We start from the raw sequence: 17,069 nt of genomic DNA on the forward strand, positions 1-17,069 counted from the left end.
TATTAGAGTCTGAAAAAGTTCGTTGCCGCTTGGCATTGATAGGTAATGACAAAATTAGTTTCTCGATGTTCAATTTTATGTGTTATTTAAACAGAATTAAATAATATTTACAAATTTAAAAATATTTGAGTGCATAATTTTTTTCATAAAAAATCTTTAATATTTGATTTTTGATAATTACTATTTTTATTAAAAATCATTCATTGAATATCAACATAGATGCAATTTGATTTGCTTAACCTCTTTGCATTATTTTATTAAGTTAAACAGACATTTTTTAAGGATTGATTTTCGAATGGAACGATAAAAGTAAGTTCACTTATGGTCCATTTGAGGTAATAATTTTAATTTCCACACTTTTGATCTGAAATTAGTAAGAAACACCTACCCCAGTATATGTTTTCAAATACAAATCTCGAAACAAACCCCAAAGTTTGAAAAATATTTGACAGATAAATTTAAACTATCAATGTCATCCCAGTCCCGAGCAGATGGTAATAACATGGGAATAATATTTTTTGATCTTTGAAAATACTAGGTCAATTACATTTTATGTTATTTATAACATGATTTGTTATTCACCGTTATGATTTTTTGTTATTGGATCGTTTTTGTTATAACAGACTAATAATATTTTTAGTTATTCTCCGAACAAATCTTTGTTATTATTTTTTGTTATTTTGACAACCAATCCGATCATCCCAATAACAGTTCGAGGTATTCTTCCATAACAAAAAAAATTATTCCATAGTTGTTTTGGCTTTCCTCCAATGTCAGACCAATAACAAATTCTGTTATGATAACATTAACTGTTATTGAACTCTTATGCAAAAATGGATTTTGCAAGAATGTTCCATAACACTTTCTGTTATTTTAACAGTATTTGTTATTGAAATGGCATGAATTTAGTTATTACCGTTTGTTCGAGTCTGCGGAATTTTCGGCGAATTATTTAACACTCGAAAAAAAAAGTTGCAACGATGTTTTTAATCGCAAAAATGATAGATTTGCTTAAATCAATAACTGCAAAATTTAAGGATAATCTGGACATTCTTACAAACCACTGGAAACAAGAATCGTCCCGATTGGTTGACTTTTTTGAAAAAAATTAAAATAACATTCCAAAATCGAACTTTTCGAAACTATGTGGGTTTATGTTTTAACACTATAGCATTAAAACTTTAATGAACAATGAAAAGCAGATTAAAAGTTTCTAAAGTAACGTCAATAAAAATGAGTGCGAACAGAACATTAAAAGTTTTGTTTTTAACAATGAAACTATTTGGAAAAGTTGAATTCTAGCTACTGGGGGACACAATTTATTAAATATTAAATTCTCTAAGCTAAATTTGTTTGTTGCTGAATCGAGTGTAAACTAGGGTGACTCGATTTCTTAAGCAAAAATAAGTAACGTCATGATTCGAAATCCGGACACATGGTAGCTTATCATTTTTGTTATAGCTGGCAAAAAATCAAGTAATAAGTTGGAAATGTAGAAATATCATTAGGATGTAGATCAGTTTTAAGAGAATGCATGCAAAATATGCCTTTTCTAACAATTTTTCATCAGAATTTGAAAATTAAAATGACTTGTTGTGCTTCGAATCCCGGACACTGATAAAGGCTAATTCGAATTCCGGACACTTTTGCTTCGAATTCCGGACACTTGATTTTGCTAAAGAATTGCACAAATTGGGACTGGATTGTTAGTGAATGGCATTCTTCGATATTTTATATAGAAATTTGCTAGAATTTATGGAAATCAAAACCATACATTTCTGCTTTGCCTTTCCGGTGCTTCGGACGCCTATGAAATATTTCACTGAAATGTTTCGCATTTTTTGGTAATCTTATAATTTAAATTTATTTAGTTGTTTTGATATTAACTACAGCGTTCAAACAAACTTTAAATAAAAGTTGGCGTTAGAATTCATCAAATAACACAGTTTGGACATTCATATGCGAATTTATATCCAAATAATTAATAAAACAAGATGGGGTGTCCGGGTTTCGAAGCGTCCGGGAATTCGAATCATGACGTTACTTATGTCAATTTTGAGCCCAATCGGTTAAGGTTAAAGGGTCCCTATAAATCGTTAAAGTAGGCGATACAAAATCTTTTCATACAAAAACGTCTTCTTTAAATCGAAAATAACTCGTCAGGATTAACTCGGATCGTTTTGCGATCTTCGACAAAGTTGTTTGTCATAACTTTTTTTATAACAATCTCTCACTTGACAGTAATTCGACATATTTAACACCTCCTTTTGAAGGAGTATGAATTTTTAGCTTTCCCTGCAACATTTTTTCGAATTTTTCCAAACAAACTTCAACGACTCTTAACCCTGAACCGATTTTGCTCAAAATTGGCACAGTAAGAATTAAATTTAAAGAATCGAGTCAGAGGGTATCTCTTAAGATTTTCCAATTTTTTTTTCTTTTCGTTCTTTTTGTTGAGCGAAATATTCTGATCTGAAAAAAAAACTGATTCTGATATTCTGATCTGAACCCAAGTCTTAATTTACAACTTTCCAATTTATTCAAAATAGAGCGGTCGTGGCTGAATGGCTACGGTGTTCGCTTTAAAAGCGAATGGTCCTGGGTTTGATACCCATCTGCTCCCAACGAGAAAGTTCTGGACTCATTGAATTTAGAAATTAATGAAAAAACATGAAGCTAACAGCGGGGTTCGATCCCCTGTCCTTAGGATTGGCAAACGAAATACTTTCCACTTTACCGTAGAGCATTGGAAGATTGAGGAGTTCTTAGACTGATATAGTTGAATCAAAAAATCGGACAAAGAATCAAATTTAATGCAAGTTGAATATCAGAACTTAAACAAGATTGCATGCAAGATTGCAAGCGCATTTGAAATTGAATCTTAAAATACCTTGCTAAAAATAGCCTGGGCGACTGATAGAATTCATCCAATAAGAGATGAGCAGAATTGAAAGCTTTCCCATTAGAAAATGAGAACACACGAAGAATTCGAACAACAATGCAAACGGCTCCTCAGACCAATCACCTTTCCAAAAACCGTCCAACTCCAAGCGAAACTTACTTGAGTATACCGTGGAGATTTTCACTTAATACTCTGAAAAAAGTGGGGCATCAACACTTCCCGTCTTCTAAATCCCTTTCCTTGTCCCTGGTGCGCGGTGGAGATGGGAGCGGCCGGCAATGGACGGCTGCCATGGTGGTGAGAATCTGGTTCAGGTGGAATTGGTTCTATTCATCATCACATCACATGGCGAGAATTCAGTCTGCAATCCGCTAAAATCACTGTCTCCTAGCGAAGCGAAGCGAACTTTTCAATTTATTCAAAATAGCAAAGACACTTTTTTTTTGGAAATCTCAACCCCCACTCCCCCCACCTATTGTGAACAATTTCTATACAAGTTAAATCTTCCCCCCCCCCTTAAGGTGTCCACGTGGTTTGATATTTATTAATTGTTTGGGTTGATGTTCAAAATAATAACAATAATTTCAATTAGGACTCTAATTTTACAACCCTTCGAAGGGTTCGTGGCCAACCGCCGTTCAAGTCTTTTAATTTTTATTCCCATTAATCGGATCTTTTCATGGTTGCGTCATAAAATTAACGAACCCTAAAGCACGAAAACTAACCAGGGCAAATTGTACAGTGCATAAATAGGCGCGTATCATGTTTCCCTGCCCCTTCAAAAATTACTTCACAATACAAGTTAATCACTTGCCCTCCTCCTTCAGCTTTTGACGAGTTAATTTTTCTTTCTCCCGGTTGAAGTCTCCAACGCGACGAACCGCTCTCCCCCGCAGCATTAGCATTAATGTGTTTCACCTCTTTTCTGCCCTCCCCTGCTCTTTTTTTGAAGTCCGGAACTCGGAACTGACTTAATTGACGGCTCCGAATAAAAGAAGAAGAAGGAAAAAACAACTGGATCTCGGAACCAATTTTCGACCCCAGTCTGGCAGAAATTATTATAAATAGATTTATAGGTTTCCCATCATATCTGGCTCTCGAAATAAAAATTCTCTCTTCCTCACCTTAAGACGGGTCTGACGTCCGTGTTTGTAAATTATCGCGCGCGTAATTTTAGTGTTTTTTTGCGGTTGTGCTTTTTACTCTACGTTAAAAAAAAGCTAATTTTTTTGTTGCCGTGGGAGGCGCGTGTAATTTGGCAATTTGGGTGTTAATTTATGTACGATTTCCTCCTCCGCCAGGGTAATTTGCATTCGAGTCTGCTACCAGGCTTTGTAAATCAGAGCATGATTTTGGGTTTGAGGTGAATTCTGGAAGATATTTTCTTGATTAAATTAAGAGTTAAGCAAACGGAACCAAATAAAGCAAATGGGTTTATGATTTATGAGTCGTAACGAGCGAGCTGTCCAAAGTTTTGACCTCAATTTTGGACGCCAAAGGGTCCTCCTAAAATAGGCAGGCTTGCTTGCAAACGATTATACTTTCCTTCCTCCCCGCTCCCAAAATGGTCGCGCGCGGATAATGTGTTTATTTACTTTATAATTGGGCGAGCACGAATTGTTAGAGGAACCGTTTAGAGTGTACGTGCACGAACTACAATGTGGAGGAGAGCTAAGATTTTTCTAGTACAGAACTTTACCATTGAATTCAAAACGTCAAAAATAAGGTTCCCCGTTTGCCACTAGGCTCTCATTCAAATCCCTCCTCCAAAACAGCATCACACCGAAATAATCTTGTTCTTTTGTTGGCACGACCCAAACCACATTAAGAGCAAACTACGCGCACGCCACCGTGAACCTTCACCGACTGTTGGTTGGATCCCCGCCGGAAGATAACCTTGGAGGTCGCGCGCAAGTGCTCTGAAAGCTTTCGGCCGGTGAAAATCACAATCTCAGCCGAGCCGCACAGAATGGAATGGTACAACACCCCAGAGGTCACGTTCTTAATTACTACCTCGGCCAACGTGATTCAGTTCCGCGTTGAGAAAAATAAACTTGCCTGCTGGCAACACTGGATTTTGACATTTTGCTGTAACACTTTTTCTTGAAAAACTGTTGCCAAATGACTGCCTCAACAATAGCACAATTGTTTCCTTATCCGAGCCGATGTAGTCCACCTGTTGGCCATATGAGTCGAGAATTAAGTTTGCCACTTCTCCGGAAAGCGAAACAATACTACCCCTTAAACCGCTCACCGTACCACCTCCACAGCCCAAAACTTTCGGCAAATGATTACAAAGTGCATCAATTAACCCGGCTGTTTTCGATGTTATTGCTTTTGGCGCGCATCGATTTCCCGTTGTACGCGATTCAAATTTTTTGGTTCCGTTGGCAACACTGGCTCGCTAATTTTTCAACTGTGGCGTAGCAAAACATTAGAGCTACGGGGGAGAGTGATCGATTATGGTTTCCATTTCACCAGCTCTAGACGTCACCGATCTTCAGTGAAATGGTAAAGAGAGAAGTGACACGCTTTTGTTCGTTTTCACTCGGTTGAACTCGGGTACTTTTTACTGTTTTTTTTTTTGCAAAATTAACATAAATCAATATTAATTTATACTTGGGAAAGAGATACCGTTGAGTTTTTCATAATTCATGGGAGATAAGTTTCTACGCGCTTTTCAAATTTTCATTATTTGATATAGATGAAACATTGGCCATGCATTCCGGATGTCAAAAAATCATTGTCAATGTCATTTTGTCATTGATTTTTCCATACAAGTCTCCATATAATTTTGGGGGATGATCATAGAAAATGGGTATGTACACAGTAGCGTGGCTCACGGATATATGAAAAAGACAAAAGTGTTCAATTTCGAACGCCTCGACCGGAATTTTGTAGCAATATGGCCCCAGAACATAACCTGAAATTTTGAGCGTATTTGGTTAAGGTTTAGTACTTCCACCATTGACCTGAAGTTAGTATGGAACTTCTAAAAATTTACTATGGGAAATTTTCACTTTTAACCTCTTCATAGAGAAAGTTTCCCAAAACCCAATCAAAATTTCCTATTCTCAGGTTTCTTATAGTTTTGATCCGGGAACAACTTTGTAGAACATCGCAAAGCGCTAGTAATTGATCCCGAAAAGATACAGGATATTTTTGGAGTACGTAAACAAAATTCAACGTTCTCTAAAAATTTGTCTGTATCTTTCCGGGATTAATTCCTAGCGCTTTGCGATGTTCTACAAAGTTGTTCCCAGACCAAAACCTATGAGAAACCTCTATTCTGAAAAAATCATACGGCATAGGAAAACTTTCTCGAAGAAGAGTTAAAAAGTTGAAAATAAATAAATTAAATTTATTGAAATTTCTTTATAACTTCAGATTAAGAGTGGAACAACTAAACATTAACAAAATGCGCTCAAAATTTCAGGCTAGCTTCTGCGGTTATAATGCTACAAAATTTCAGTCGAGGCGTTCGAAATTGAACACTTTTGTCTTTTTCATATATCCGTGAGCCACGCTAGTACACAGTCATGCCGCATGTGGGGGATGCAAAACCGAGGCGTGCATAACTGAAGCACAGATCTTAGGGGTTTGGGCTATATGGGAGACATTGGCTGTAATCCTATGAAAAATCATCCAAACTTCAAATAATCATGGTGTTTTGGAATCAGAATGATGTTGCAATTAAAGTTACATGAAAATTTTCACAAAAATACGTATTTTTCCTGTATTCTGAAAATGCTTTTTTTCTAAAAAAACTAACTTAATCCACCTATGTGGTTGGAGCCTTCCTCATAACAATGGCTGTACACAAGTTTCATCTATTTTTTAGATCCGGATTCCAAAAAGTACATCGATATCACTTAAGAGGCCATATCTCTAAACAGGGTTGCCAGATCTTCAATGTTTTGCACTCGTTGGAAAGGTATTTTGATAACCTAACCAACGTTGGGTCGGATAGTGGAGCCGGACATAGCTTACATACATTTAAGTGAGATCCGGCTTCAAAAAAGTACATCAATATCACTTAAGAGGCCTTATCTCGAGACAGGATTTCCAGATCGTCAATGTTTTGCACTCGTTAGAAAGGTATTTTGATAACCTAACCAACGTCGGGTCGGATAGTGGAGCCGGACATAGCTAACACAGAAAAAAATATTTCTGTAAATTTACATTATTTATCATGTACCAAAAGGTATCATGATAAATGATGTATATTTACATTAGGTTCATTGGAAATTTACATTATATTCATTGGAAATTTACATTAGTTTTGAAAATTTACATTAGTTTTGGAATTTACATTAGTTTTGAATTTACATTAGTTCAAATCAACTAATTCTGATTGGCCAATGGGAATGAGAAGCTCGACTTGGATTGCAGTAGGAAAAGGGTGTGGCCTATTATCTATTTTAAAATGAGTGAAGCGGGCAGCAAAAGGAAATTATGATTTTTAAAAGTTGTTTCACAGGTAGGGGACGCTTTCTCGTCGACGGCCAAATGGAATAACGCTGGACTGGAATCGAACGGACGACGGGTAGAATGTTCGGTGTTACTGCTGCTACCCGCTGCCGACTGAGCCATCTTCGCATTTTATAAACGAGCGGCTAAAGCATCAACTTGTTCAGGGCGAGGCTCATGCAGTTGGCCAGCGAAGTATGAGAGCGATAGAAAGAGAACCAAATGTAACTATTTTTAGTTCGGGTAGTTTTGAAGTCAACGTTTGGCAGAAATACATTGGATATATGATTTACATTAAATAGGAATTTACAGGAAGCCGAACACGGGTAGAAATTCATTAGATTTGAGTTTCCATGCTCAACGTTTCCATTAGATTCATGATTTACATTAGATTTAGATTTACATTGGAGTAATTTCCATGACTTTTTACTCTTTACATCATATTTCAACATTCCATTGAGTGAGTTTACATAAGAAACAGTAATTACGTGCTGTGTAAATTTACATATTTTTTTCTGTGTACATACATTTAAGTGAGATCCGGCTTCAAAAAAGTACATCAATATCACTTAAGTGGCCATATCTTGAGACAGGGTTGCCAGATCTTTAATGTTTTGGACTCGTTGAAAAGTTCTTTTGATAACCTAACCAACAATAGGTCGGATAGTGGAGCCGGACATAGTTTACATACATTTAAGTGAGATCCGGCTTCAAAAAAGTATATCAATATCACTTAAGTGGCCATATCTCGAGACAGGGTTGCCAGATCTTCAATGTTTTGGACTCGTTGGAAAGGTCTTTTGATAACATAACCAACGATGGGTCGGATGATGGACCCGGACATAGTTTACATACAGTTAAGTGAGAACCAAATATATGTGAAAACACATTTTTATACATAACTTTTGAACTACTTATCGAAACTTCAATCTGTATAAAACTCGATCTATGGGACCCTAAACCAAGTCGAATGCAACAAGTTCGGGTCAAATCGGTTCAGCCAGTGCCGAGAAACATGAGCTAGTTTGTTGGTCACATACATACATACACACACACATACACACACACATACACACACACATACACACAGACATTTGTTCAGTTTTTGATTCTGAGTCGATATGTATACATGAAAGTGGGTCTACGACGTTTTTATACGAAGTTCATTTTTAGAGCAGGATTATAGCCTTACCTCAGTGAGGAAGGCAAAAATAACTAAAATTTATTGTTGTTCCCAAATGAAAGGGATTTTTCATACATTTCGAAAGTTTTATCACATTTTTTTTAATACTCAAAATTTATGGGTTGGCAGTTTTACTTGCATTATGTGACTTTGCCAATGTTTTAAAAAATTTCATTTTTTAGGGGTCAAATTTGGCTGTGTTTTGCCTTCCTCACCTCAATGAGGAAAGGCTATAAAATCACTCGAAAAATGAACTTCTTTATTAGACCTCGTAGACCCACCCTCACGTATACCTATCGACTCAGAATCATGTTCTGAGTAAATGTCTGTGTGGATGTGTGTAGGTGGGTGGACAAAACAAATGTCACTCGATTATCTCCGGACTGGATGAACGGTTTTTGACCGTATTAGTCTCATTCGATCCGTCTTGGGGTCCCATAGGTCTCTATTTAAAAGAAGCAAGTTTAGTTAAGTACTTCAAAAGTTATGCTAAAAAACGATTTTTGCGTATGTCCGGAAGATTGTAAAAAGGGTGGTTTTTGCCAGAAAACCTATTATATTATACATTTTCAGAAAGGTATTAAAAAGACCTTTTCAATGAGCCCAAAACATTGAAGATCTGACAACCCTATCAAAAGTTATTAGCACTTTAGTGTTATTTGTACATTTTTCGGAGGCCGGATCTCATATATTTCAATAAAAATGATGTCCGGGTTCATCATGCGACCCATCGTTAGTTAGATAATGGAAAGACTTTTCAAATGAGCCTAAAACATCGAAGATCTGACAACCTTATCAAAAGTTATTAGCACTTATGTGTTATTTATACACTTTTTGGAGGCCGGATTTCAGATATTGTGATAGAAATATTGTCTGAATCGTCCTTCGAACTATCGTTGAATAGGTTTTTTATCAGACCTTGCTGATGAGCCAGAAATATTGAAGGTCTGCGAGCCCTATCAAAAGAAATGAGTAATAAAGTTGATTTGTTAAACATGTTAAGGGGGAATGTTGCTATTTTTACTGAATGTATTGACTTTATGAATGTGAGGAAGGCACCAACCACTTAAAGGTGGATTAAGTAACGTTTTTAACTAAAATTTCATATATTTTATGTAAAAAGATGTAGGTATGCAATAAATTTTTTAGTGTCCCAAACTATGTAAAAAATCGAAAAAGTGACTGTAAAAACATGAAAACATTAGATAGGCAAAATGTAATGAAAGGAGGTGGTAGAATAGGCCAAATACTACTTAAAAAAATATTAACTAAACAAGATAAATGCAAATTAATATTTAGTATTAATAATTAATAATTAAGCAAGAAAACATAAAATAAGAATAGTAAAAATTTTCGTAGAACAAAAGTTTCTCAAAATGACCTCCTGAACACGGGAAAAATAAAAAAAATTGAGGAACAAATTTGGGCAGTAGAGGGTTAAGCACTGGGCTGTGCTTAACCGAGGCAGCTGAATGAATCACAAAACCGAGGCATGCAAAAACGGGGCATGGCTGTATTTCTTAAAAGACTTATAGTTAAATCCTCAAATGCAGTATTTCTTAACTTTTGAAATAATTTGATTTGTTTAAGAGTTCTCAAAAACACCTCTTATGAGTCATAGTGCGTGATAGTGAAATATATTTTTTAAAGTTTCTGTAAAATCTGCACAAAAATAAATCTTAACATCATTTTTTTTAAAGCAAAATCAAATTTAAAATCAAAGAGCACTTAACTTTATTTTTATAAAAAAGTACCGTTCTCAAGTAATACCAATTTTCGATTTCTCCTAGTTTTTTTGCATTTTAAAAAGAAAAGCACCATCAAAAAAAAAAAATATTTGTGAACAGCTATGATTTCCTCTCTAGAACTTTTAGTTAGTTTCTTAAATACAGCCTCACAAGGAATGCGAATCGATGAAAATTAAGATCTCTAAGTTTCACTTAATAAGTACCTATGTAATTTTCAAATGTCGATTCTCGGAATTTATTGGTCCGATTTTCAATGTAAAAATTGAAACTTTTTTGAAACTTTTAGATCTAAAAATAATCAAAATTAGAAAAAAACAGATAATTTGCCTTATTTCGCATTAAAGACCAAATTATTATCGAATTACAACTTCTGATAAGTGTTTTCATCTAAAATCAAGTGGGTCATTGTTCGCCAAATCACACTCTCAAAACTTTTTTCTTGAGAATCTCAATAACTCGTGATTTTATCACAAAAACATGAATTTTTAAAATTAGTTTGTTCTAAATAAAAAATCAACAATTGAGTAACGGAATGTGTCCAAAATTCAAAAACTATTTGTGTATTTTTTTCGATGAAAAATAGTGCGTCCATCCCGGGAATTCCCGGGACTTTCCCTAAACTGGGAATTCCCAAATCCCGGGATTTTTGAAATTTTGTCCGAGAATTCCCGAAATTGAAAAAAAATTTTTTTTTTGGTCTGGAAACTCAGATTTGGTTGTGGAAATAGATGAACAGTTGCATACTTAATAATCGATAACAATTTTAAAGCATAAGCAAATTTGTATTCGGCATATATTAACATTTATTTGGCTTATAAGTGAAAATTATTGAAATTTTAGTTTACGGATTCGCAAAACGCCAAGCGCTTTAAATATTTTTCTTAAAATTTTTATTTGTTTTTTAAATATTTACGTCTAATGACGATTTTAAACTTGAAAATAATCATATTTAATTATTTTTCATCAAACATCTGTAGACAGCATAGTGCTCTGATATTTTTTAATCAACAAAACAATTAGTACACCAATTTTCAAATTTATTGCTCTAAAATATCTTGTACTTATGCAGACTGCAGTTACAATTTCCCACAGTTGGCGATAGTGACTTAAAGATAGTTTGTAAAATATGTTTGATATAAAATATGAAGTTCTGAACTTTTCCAAAATTTTACACTGGATGGTTGCATTTTATTTGTTTTCGCTACTTTTTTACAGTTTCATTGAACTTTTTTTTTGCTTTTGTAGTCATTTCATATAAAAAATAAAGAAATATATTAATAAGAATTTTATGATTCTTTAAATGAAATAATTTGAATCACAATGGATTAAAAATTATGAATCATTAAAAAAACCAAAGCATAACAAAGATAAAAAAATAAGTTTTTTTTTAAATATTTTTCAAATTAACTAAAAACTGCTGTTCTTGTTCAGACTGAAGTAACGTATATCACCAATTTACAGTACATATTGAGCTTATTCTTTGAACAAATTGAATGAAAACATAGATTTTATGACGGTTTAAAATAACTTCCCGGGACCCCGGGAATTCCCGAGATTTGAAAAATATTTTTTCCGTTTTCCGGGAAATTCAAAACCCGGGAAAATTGGACACCCTATTGAAAAATACTTTTCTCGAAATTCTGAGCACGCCATCAAATCGGGCGCCCAATTTTACGTAAAGCCATTTGAAACCAAATTTCCAAATCATCACCATTTGGGGCTGAACATTATTGAAAAACACGTCTTTTTGTATGTTCAAAATGAAAGGAATCATAACGCCCCACCGTCACGAGATATAAAAAAGGACTAAAATTACCCTATGAGAGTTGACGTGTGAGTTGAGAGAGAACAATGGGGGAGGTGTAGGTGTTTATAAATAATAAGATAATTTTACAGGATTTGGATTTTTTCACGCAAACAGATAAAAACATAAGTTTTGAAAATAGTTCATTTTTCAACTTCAATGTAGTAAAATTTCAAACATTTTCTGTCTGAGCGATGAAACGAACTTATTTTAATCGCAAGTTGCAATAAAAAAAACTTACTTAAATCGTTCATTTATCCTACGAGGTTAACGAGTTGGGTGAATACGATGAGTGCTGAAAGACACATGTTTTGCAACTAGTTTATAACAAACTTTTAGGCAATCCCGGGAGCACTATATGTTTGTTTCCCCACTTGAATGTTATTTGCCTATCTTGATGACTCTAAAACAGTTTTAAAAAGTATTACTTTTCGATACTTGTGTTGAAAAGTGAATTTATTCAGCACTCAAACTGATGCATTTGGTACTGTTATTTTTGGAAGAATAAGAAAATGTCTTCAAGGGCCTCTAAAGAATTCTAAGTTGAACTTTCCTTAAAATTTGCCGTTTTTCAACATGAGAATTGTTTGTCAGCATTTTATATAAGACTATCATTCAAGAACGCAATTTGCAATACAAAACATATAATTCTTCTTTGACTTTGATGAATACTAACTAACTTAGATTGATTTTAATCATGTATTTTAGATCAAGGGAATGGCAACAATCTATTTGATTGCACGCATTACTAATAACCCCCAACTATTCGAATTACTGAAATCACACTTAAAAATTCCATCAAATCAATTGCCATCCCATTAAAGCCACTCAGAACCGCTGTGTCTTGAGAATATTTTGCAACACACAAACCCAAGTCGTAAACGCCATTAGACGAAGGTTAATTCACCCTCAGCTATTTGTAAACAAGCAAAACTATTCCACCCGACGACGACGACGACGACGGTGGCGGCACCTGGTGACTAATGACCACCGGCTGCTGCAGCTTGTACACCGGTCTAATAACGTCTAATTTATCAAATCATTAGAGACAAATGCGACAATCGATCGATCGACGACTATTTGCGTTGTTTCATTCGTTGGTCTTTACAGGTAACGTACCATTCAATATCGATTTGGCGCTCGATCTCTTTCTGTTCCTGTTGTCTCCGCCAAAGCAGCTTAGTAACTCCGATTAGGCAGCTGGTCTAGCTGGTTGTGTAAATTCCTCTCACGATCGCGCCTCTCACTGGCCATAAATTGACCACACTATTCCGGAGATCACTAAAACCGATTTGGCGCCATCATCACCTCTTAGAGGGGTTTCACCTTAACGACGATCCACACGTCCCCCCGGCACTACTGCTCATTTTCTGTGATCCGATTCCGCAGGCTCATAAATCAAGGATTAGAATCGGCTTAATCGAACTGGAGTCGCTTTGGCGTCAACTCCGAATTTACACCACGGATCAATCACTGTCAGCGGCAATTAGAAGTGTTGCTCGAGTGAGCGATCACCAAAATAATCACTTCTCTCTGCAAGAAGTTACGAGGGATCACTCGCGAAAACACTCGAATATCGATCGCGATCTTTTCAAACAAACCGTAAAGAAGAAAAGAGTAAAACCCAGAAATCCAACTCCCTCGCACTCGCGATCACGGCTGAACCAAGACTGGCGGAAAGGTTAAGACGCGATCGTCGCGATCTTTGCGCGAGAGGGTTTCGCGCGCGCTTGCTCTCACTCTCTCTCTCTCTCTCTCTCTCTGTTTAGAATATGGTGCACAAAGGAGATCGCGATGGACGCGCCACACGGTCGATGGAGTAAGGCACACACCGTTGTCCATTTGGGTGGCGTCGTTTGGAAGTGGAGATTGCGCAGGGAGTGGAAGTTGCAGGAAGTGCTGAGAGAGGGAGAGAGCTGGGAAATGTAAAGGTGGCCGTAAAGATACAGGGGAGGTGGGAAGTATTGTGAACACAGTGATTGAGCTGAAAATGATGAAAGGCTTTTTTTCAAATCGTTTGAAAGGTCAATATTTATAAAGGATTCACGAAAATTAATTTGTTTTGATGTGTGACAATTTGACAATTTTTGCAATTCCTTCGTGAAACTATTTACTTTTCCTGTCATTCTTGAACGACGAAATAGCCTACTTTTCTGTACCAAAAATAACAGAATCGAATAGCAACACTTTTCAAAAAAAATGCTGAAAAGTTCTACTTTTCAGCACTCAAATGTACGACTCGTGCTCCTCTTTTTGCAACTTGTTGCATAAACTACTATCATGATATTATTTAGACTTCTGTTAGAAAATCACTTTTTTCCCCAAAATAATTGAAGAAAATTTTGCTTCAAAACGGTACACTATTAAAAATGTATCCATTCGTGAAAAAAAACGGGCTGAGAGTTCCAGTGGACGGACTAACAGTGTACTTCACGAGATGGCTGGGGGATTTTTACAGTCAGGTTCCTTTTCGAAAAAAGTAGGTACATCCGTAAAAAAACGAGAAATGTCGGTTTCGAAAATCAAACCATAGCACAAAGGGCGAAATGGAACCCAAAATCGAACTAAATTGATCGCGGCTGGATTCGAAGTATGGAAAACATTGTATCTTATACAAATAAAAAATCCGGGGAATCGATTGTTGACGGAGCGGCAAAGGGTCCATTTTGCCCCATTTCCCCATTTTCCAACATTTTTCTTGAAAATCACTCTGTATTTAGAGCGGAGGCTTTGTGCGGCCATCCAAAATGCACGCGACTTATGTGAAAATGTCTCAGAAATCCAGTAAAAATAACCACTTGAACCGCAAAAACCATCCAGGTTCCATTTAACCCCAATTCCACTATATAAGCATTTTTGGCCGTTTTGAAATATTTGGTCAGATTTATTTCGATCAGACAATTTTATATTTTAACACATTTATGTCAAAAACAAAAGCCCAAAACTGATTCTTCAAACATTTAATTTATTTTAATTTCTATTTTAACACACATGTGTCAAACTATCAAGTGCAAATCTGGAGTTTTTTTTGTAAAGGTCCAATAAACCAAATTTTCAGTTTTTGCTTTTTGAATGAATTTAATACCCCTGACCCAAGGTGGTTTAAAAACGTGGGTTTTATAGAAAACCTAGATGCCTGGGTATAAGAAGATCGGAAATTTTATGCCCGATGCCACATAGGTTGACTTGTGAATCGTGGACCGATTCGGATGCCGGTGTATTTTCCGACGACGTAATTCCGGGTTGGTACGAAATTCCAACGAAAAATCTATTCTATCGTTACAAAGACACCCAAAACGGTGTTATACCCACTCCAAAATGTTTATTTAGCAATTCTATGATAATATATTGACATTTAGTTAAATTAAAAGTTTGCAAAATTAAGTTTAGATAAGTTTTATATAGAATTCCCAGAGTTATGTAAACTATTATACTAAGTAGTTATTAAACTTTATATTCAATCACAATTATTTTTTTCATCAGTCAAGGATGGCCATTTGGAGTTGGGGACTGGATTTATGGTGATTTGTCAACAATTGACTTCATTTATGTTAATTTTTTGAAAGGTATACAAACTTTTTTTGCACCTTTTTTGATTTTTGAAATAGTATTTGTTTTACAACTTTTTATATAAATCATCTTTTCATGAGCTTTTTATAACAAAATATTTGGCATGAGTTTCTGAACAAAACATAGTACTAGGTTTCTGTAAAATTTTAAATTGTTTCATAAAATGTGCATACATACTGTATATGGAACCATTGATTTGCAAAAACTTTTCCGAATGTTTTATAAATGAAAAAAAAAAACTTCAACAAAAAAAATGTTGTTCTAGACCCCCGACGAACTATTTCAAAACACCCCGTGAAATGTCGGGAAAAAGCTCTGTTTTATGGTGCTAAAAATCAGACTTCTAATTTTTTTTATCTAGATCTACATAAGAATTTTAAAATAATAAAAACTGAAACTTAAGAATTTCATCTGAAATCGTCTAAATTTAAAAATGCAGTATATAATATATTCTAGCCAAATAAAAATGACTATGCCGAAAAATTCTCTATAAATTTGTTTGATTTTAGTTTGAAATTAATAAAAAACCATTGCCCCCTGTTTGTTCAGCTCATAATTGAAGGGAAGAAGATGTAACATTTACTTTGAAAAAATATTAACATCGATCAAACTTAAACCATTTTGCCTTCCTCACTGAGGTAAGGCTATAATCCTGCTCTAAAAACTTTGTATAAAAACGTCGTAGACCCACCTTCATGTATACATATCGACTCAGAATCGAAAACTGAACAAATGTCTGTGTGTATGTGTGTGTGTATGTGTGTGTGTATGTATGTATGTGACCAACAAACTAGCTCATGTTTCTCAGCACTGGCTGAACCGATTTGACCCGAACCTGTTGCATTCGACTTGGTTTAATGTCCCATAGATCGAGTTTTATACAGATTGAAGTTTCGATAAGTAGTTCAAAAGTTATGTATATAAATGTGTTTTCACATATATCCGGATCTCACTTAAATGTATGTAAACTATGTCTGGGTCCACCATCCGACCCATCGTTGCTTAGGTTATCAAAAGTCCTTTCCAACGAGTCCAAAACATTGAAGATCTGGCAACCCTGTCTCGAGATATGCCCACTTAAGTGATATTGATGCACTTTTTGGATGCCGGATCTCACTTAAATGTATGTAAACTATGTCCGGATCCTCCATCCGACCCATCGTTGGTTAGGTTATCAAAAGACCTTTCCAACGAATCCAAAACATTGAAGATCTGGCAACCCTGTCCCGAGATATGTCCACTTAAGTGATATTTATGTACTTTTTGGATGCCGGATCTCACTTAAATGTATGTAAACTATGTCCGGATCCACCATCCAACCCATTCTTGGTTAGGTTATCAAAAGACCTTTCCAACGAGTTCAAAACATTGATGATCTGGCAACCCTGTCTC

The 17,069-nt window shown here is 35.4% G+C and overlaps 1 protein-coding gene across 3 annotated transcripts in view; it reads right to left on the bottom strand.

The window, feature by feature from the left end:
* Positions 1-17,069, bottom strand: part of LOC6044523 (nucleoprotein TPR) — a 279,855-nt gene that overhangs the window by 5,572 nt on the left and 257,214 nt on the right. The window lies entirely within an intron of this gene.

The sequence above is a fragment of the Culex quinquefasciatus genome, chromosome 3 (genome assembly GCF_015732765.1).
Source record: "Culex quinquefasciatus strain JHB chromosome 3, VPISU_Cqui_1.0_pri_paternal, whole genome shotgun sequence".
Taxonomy (NCBI): domain Eukaryota; kingdom Metazoa; phylum Arthropoda; class Insecta; order Diptera; family Culicidae; genus Culex; species Culex quinquefasciatus.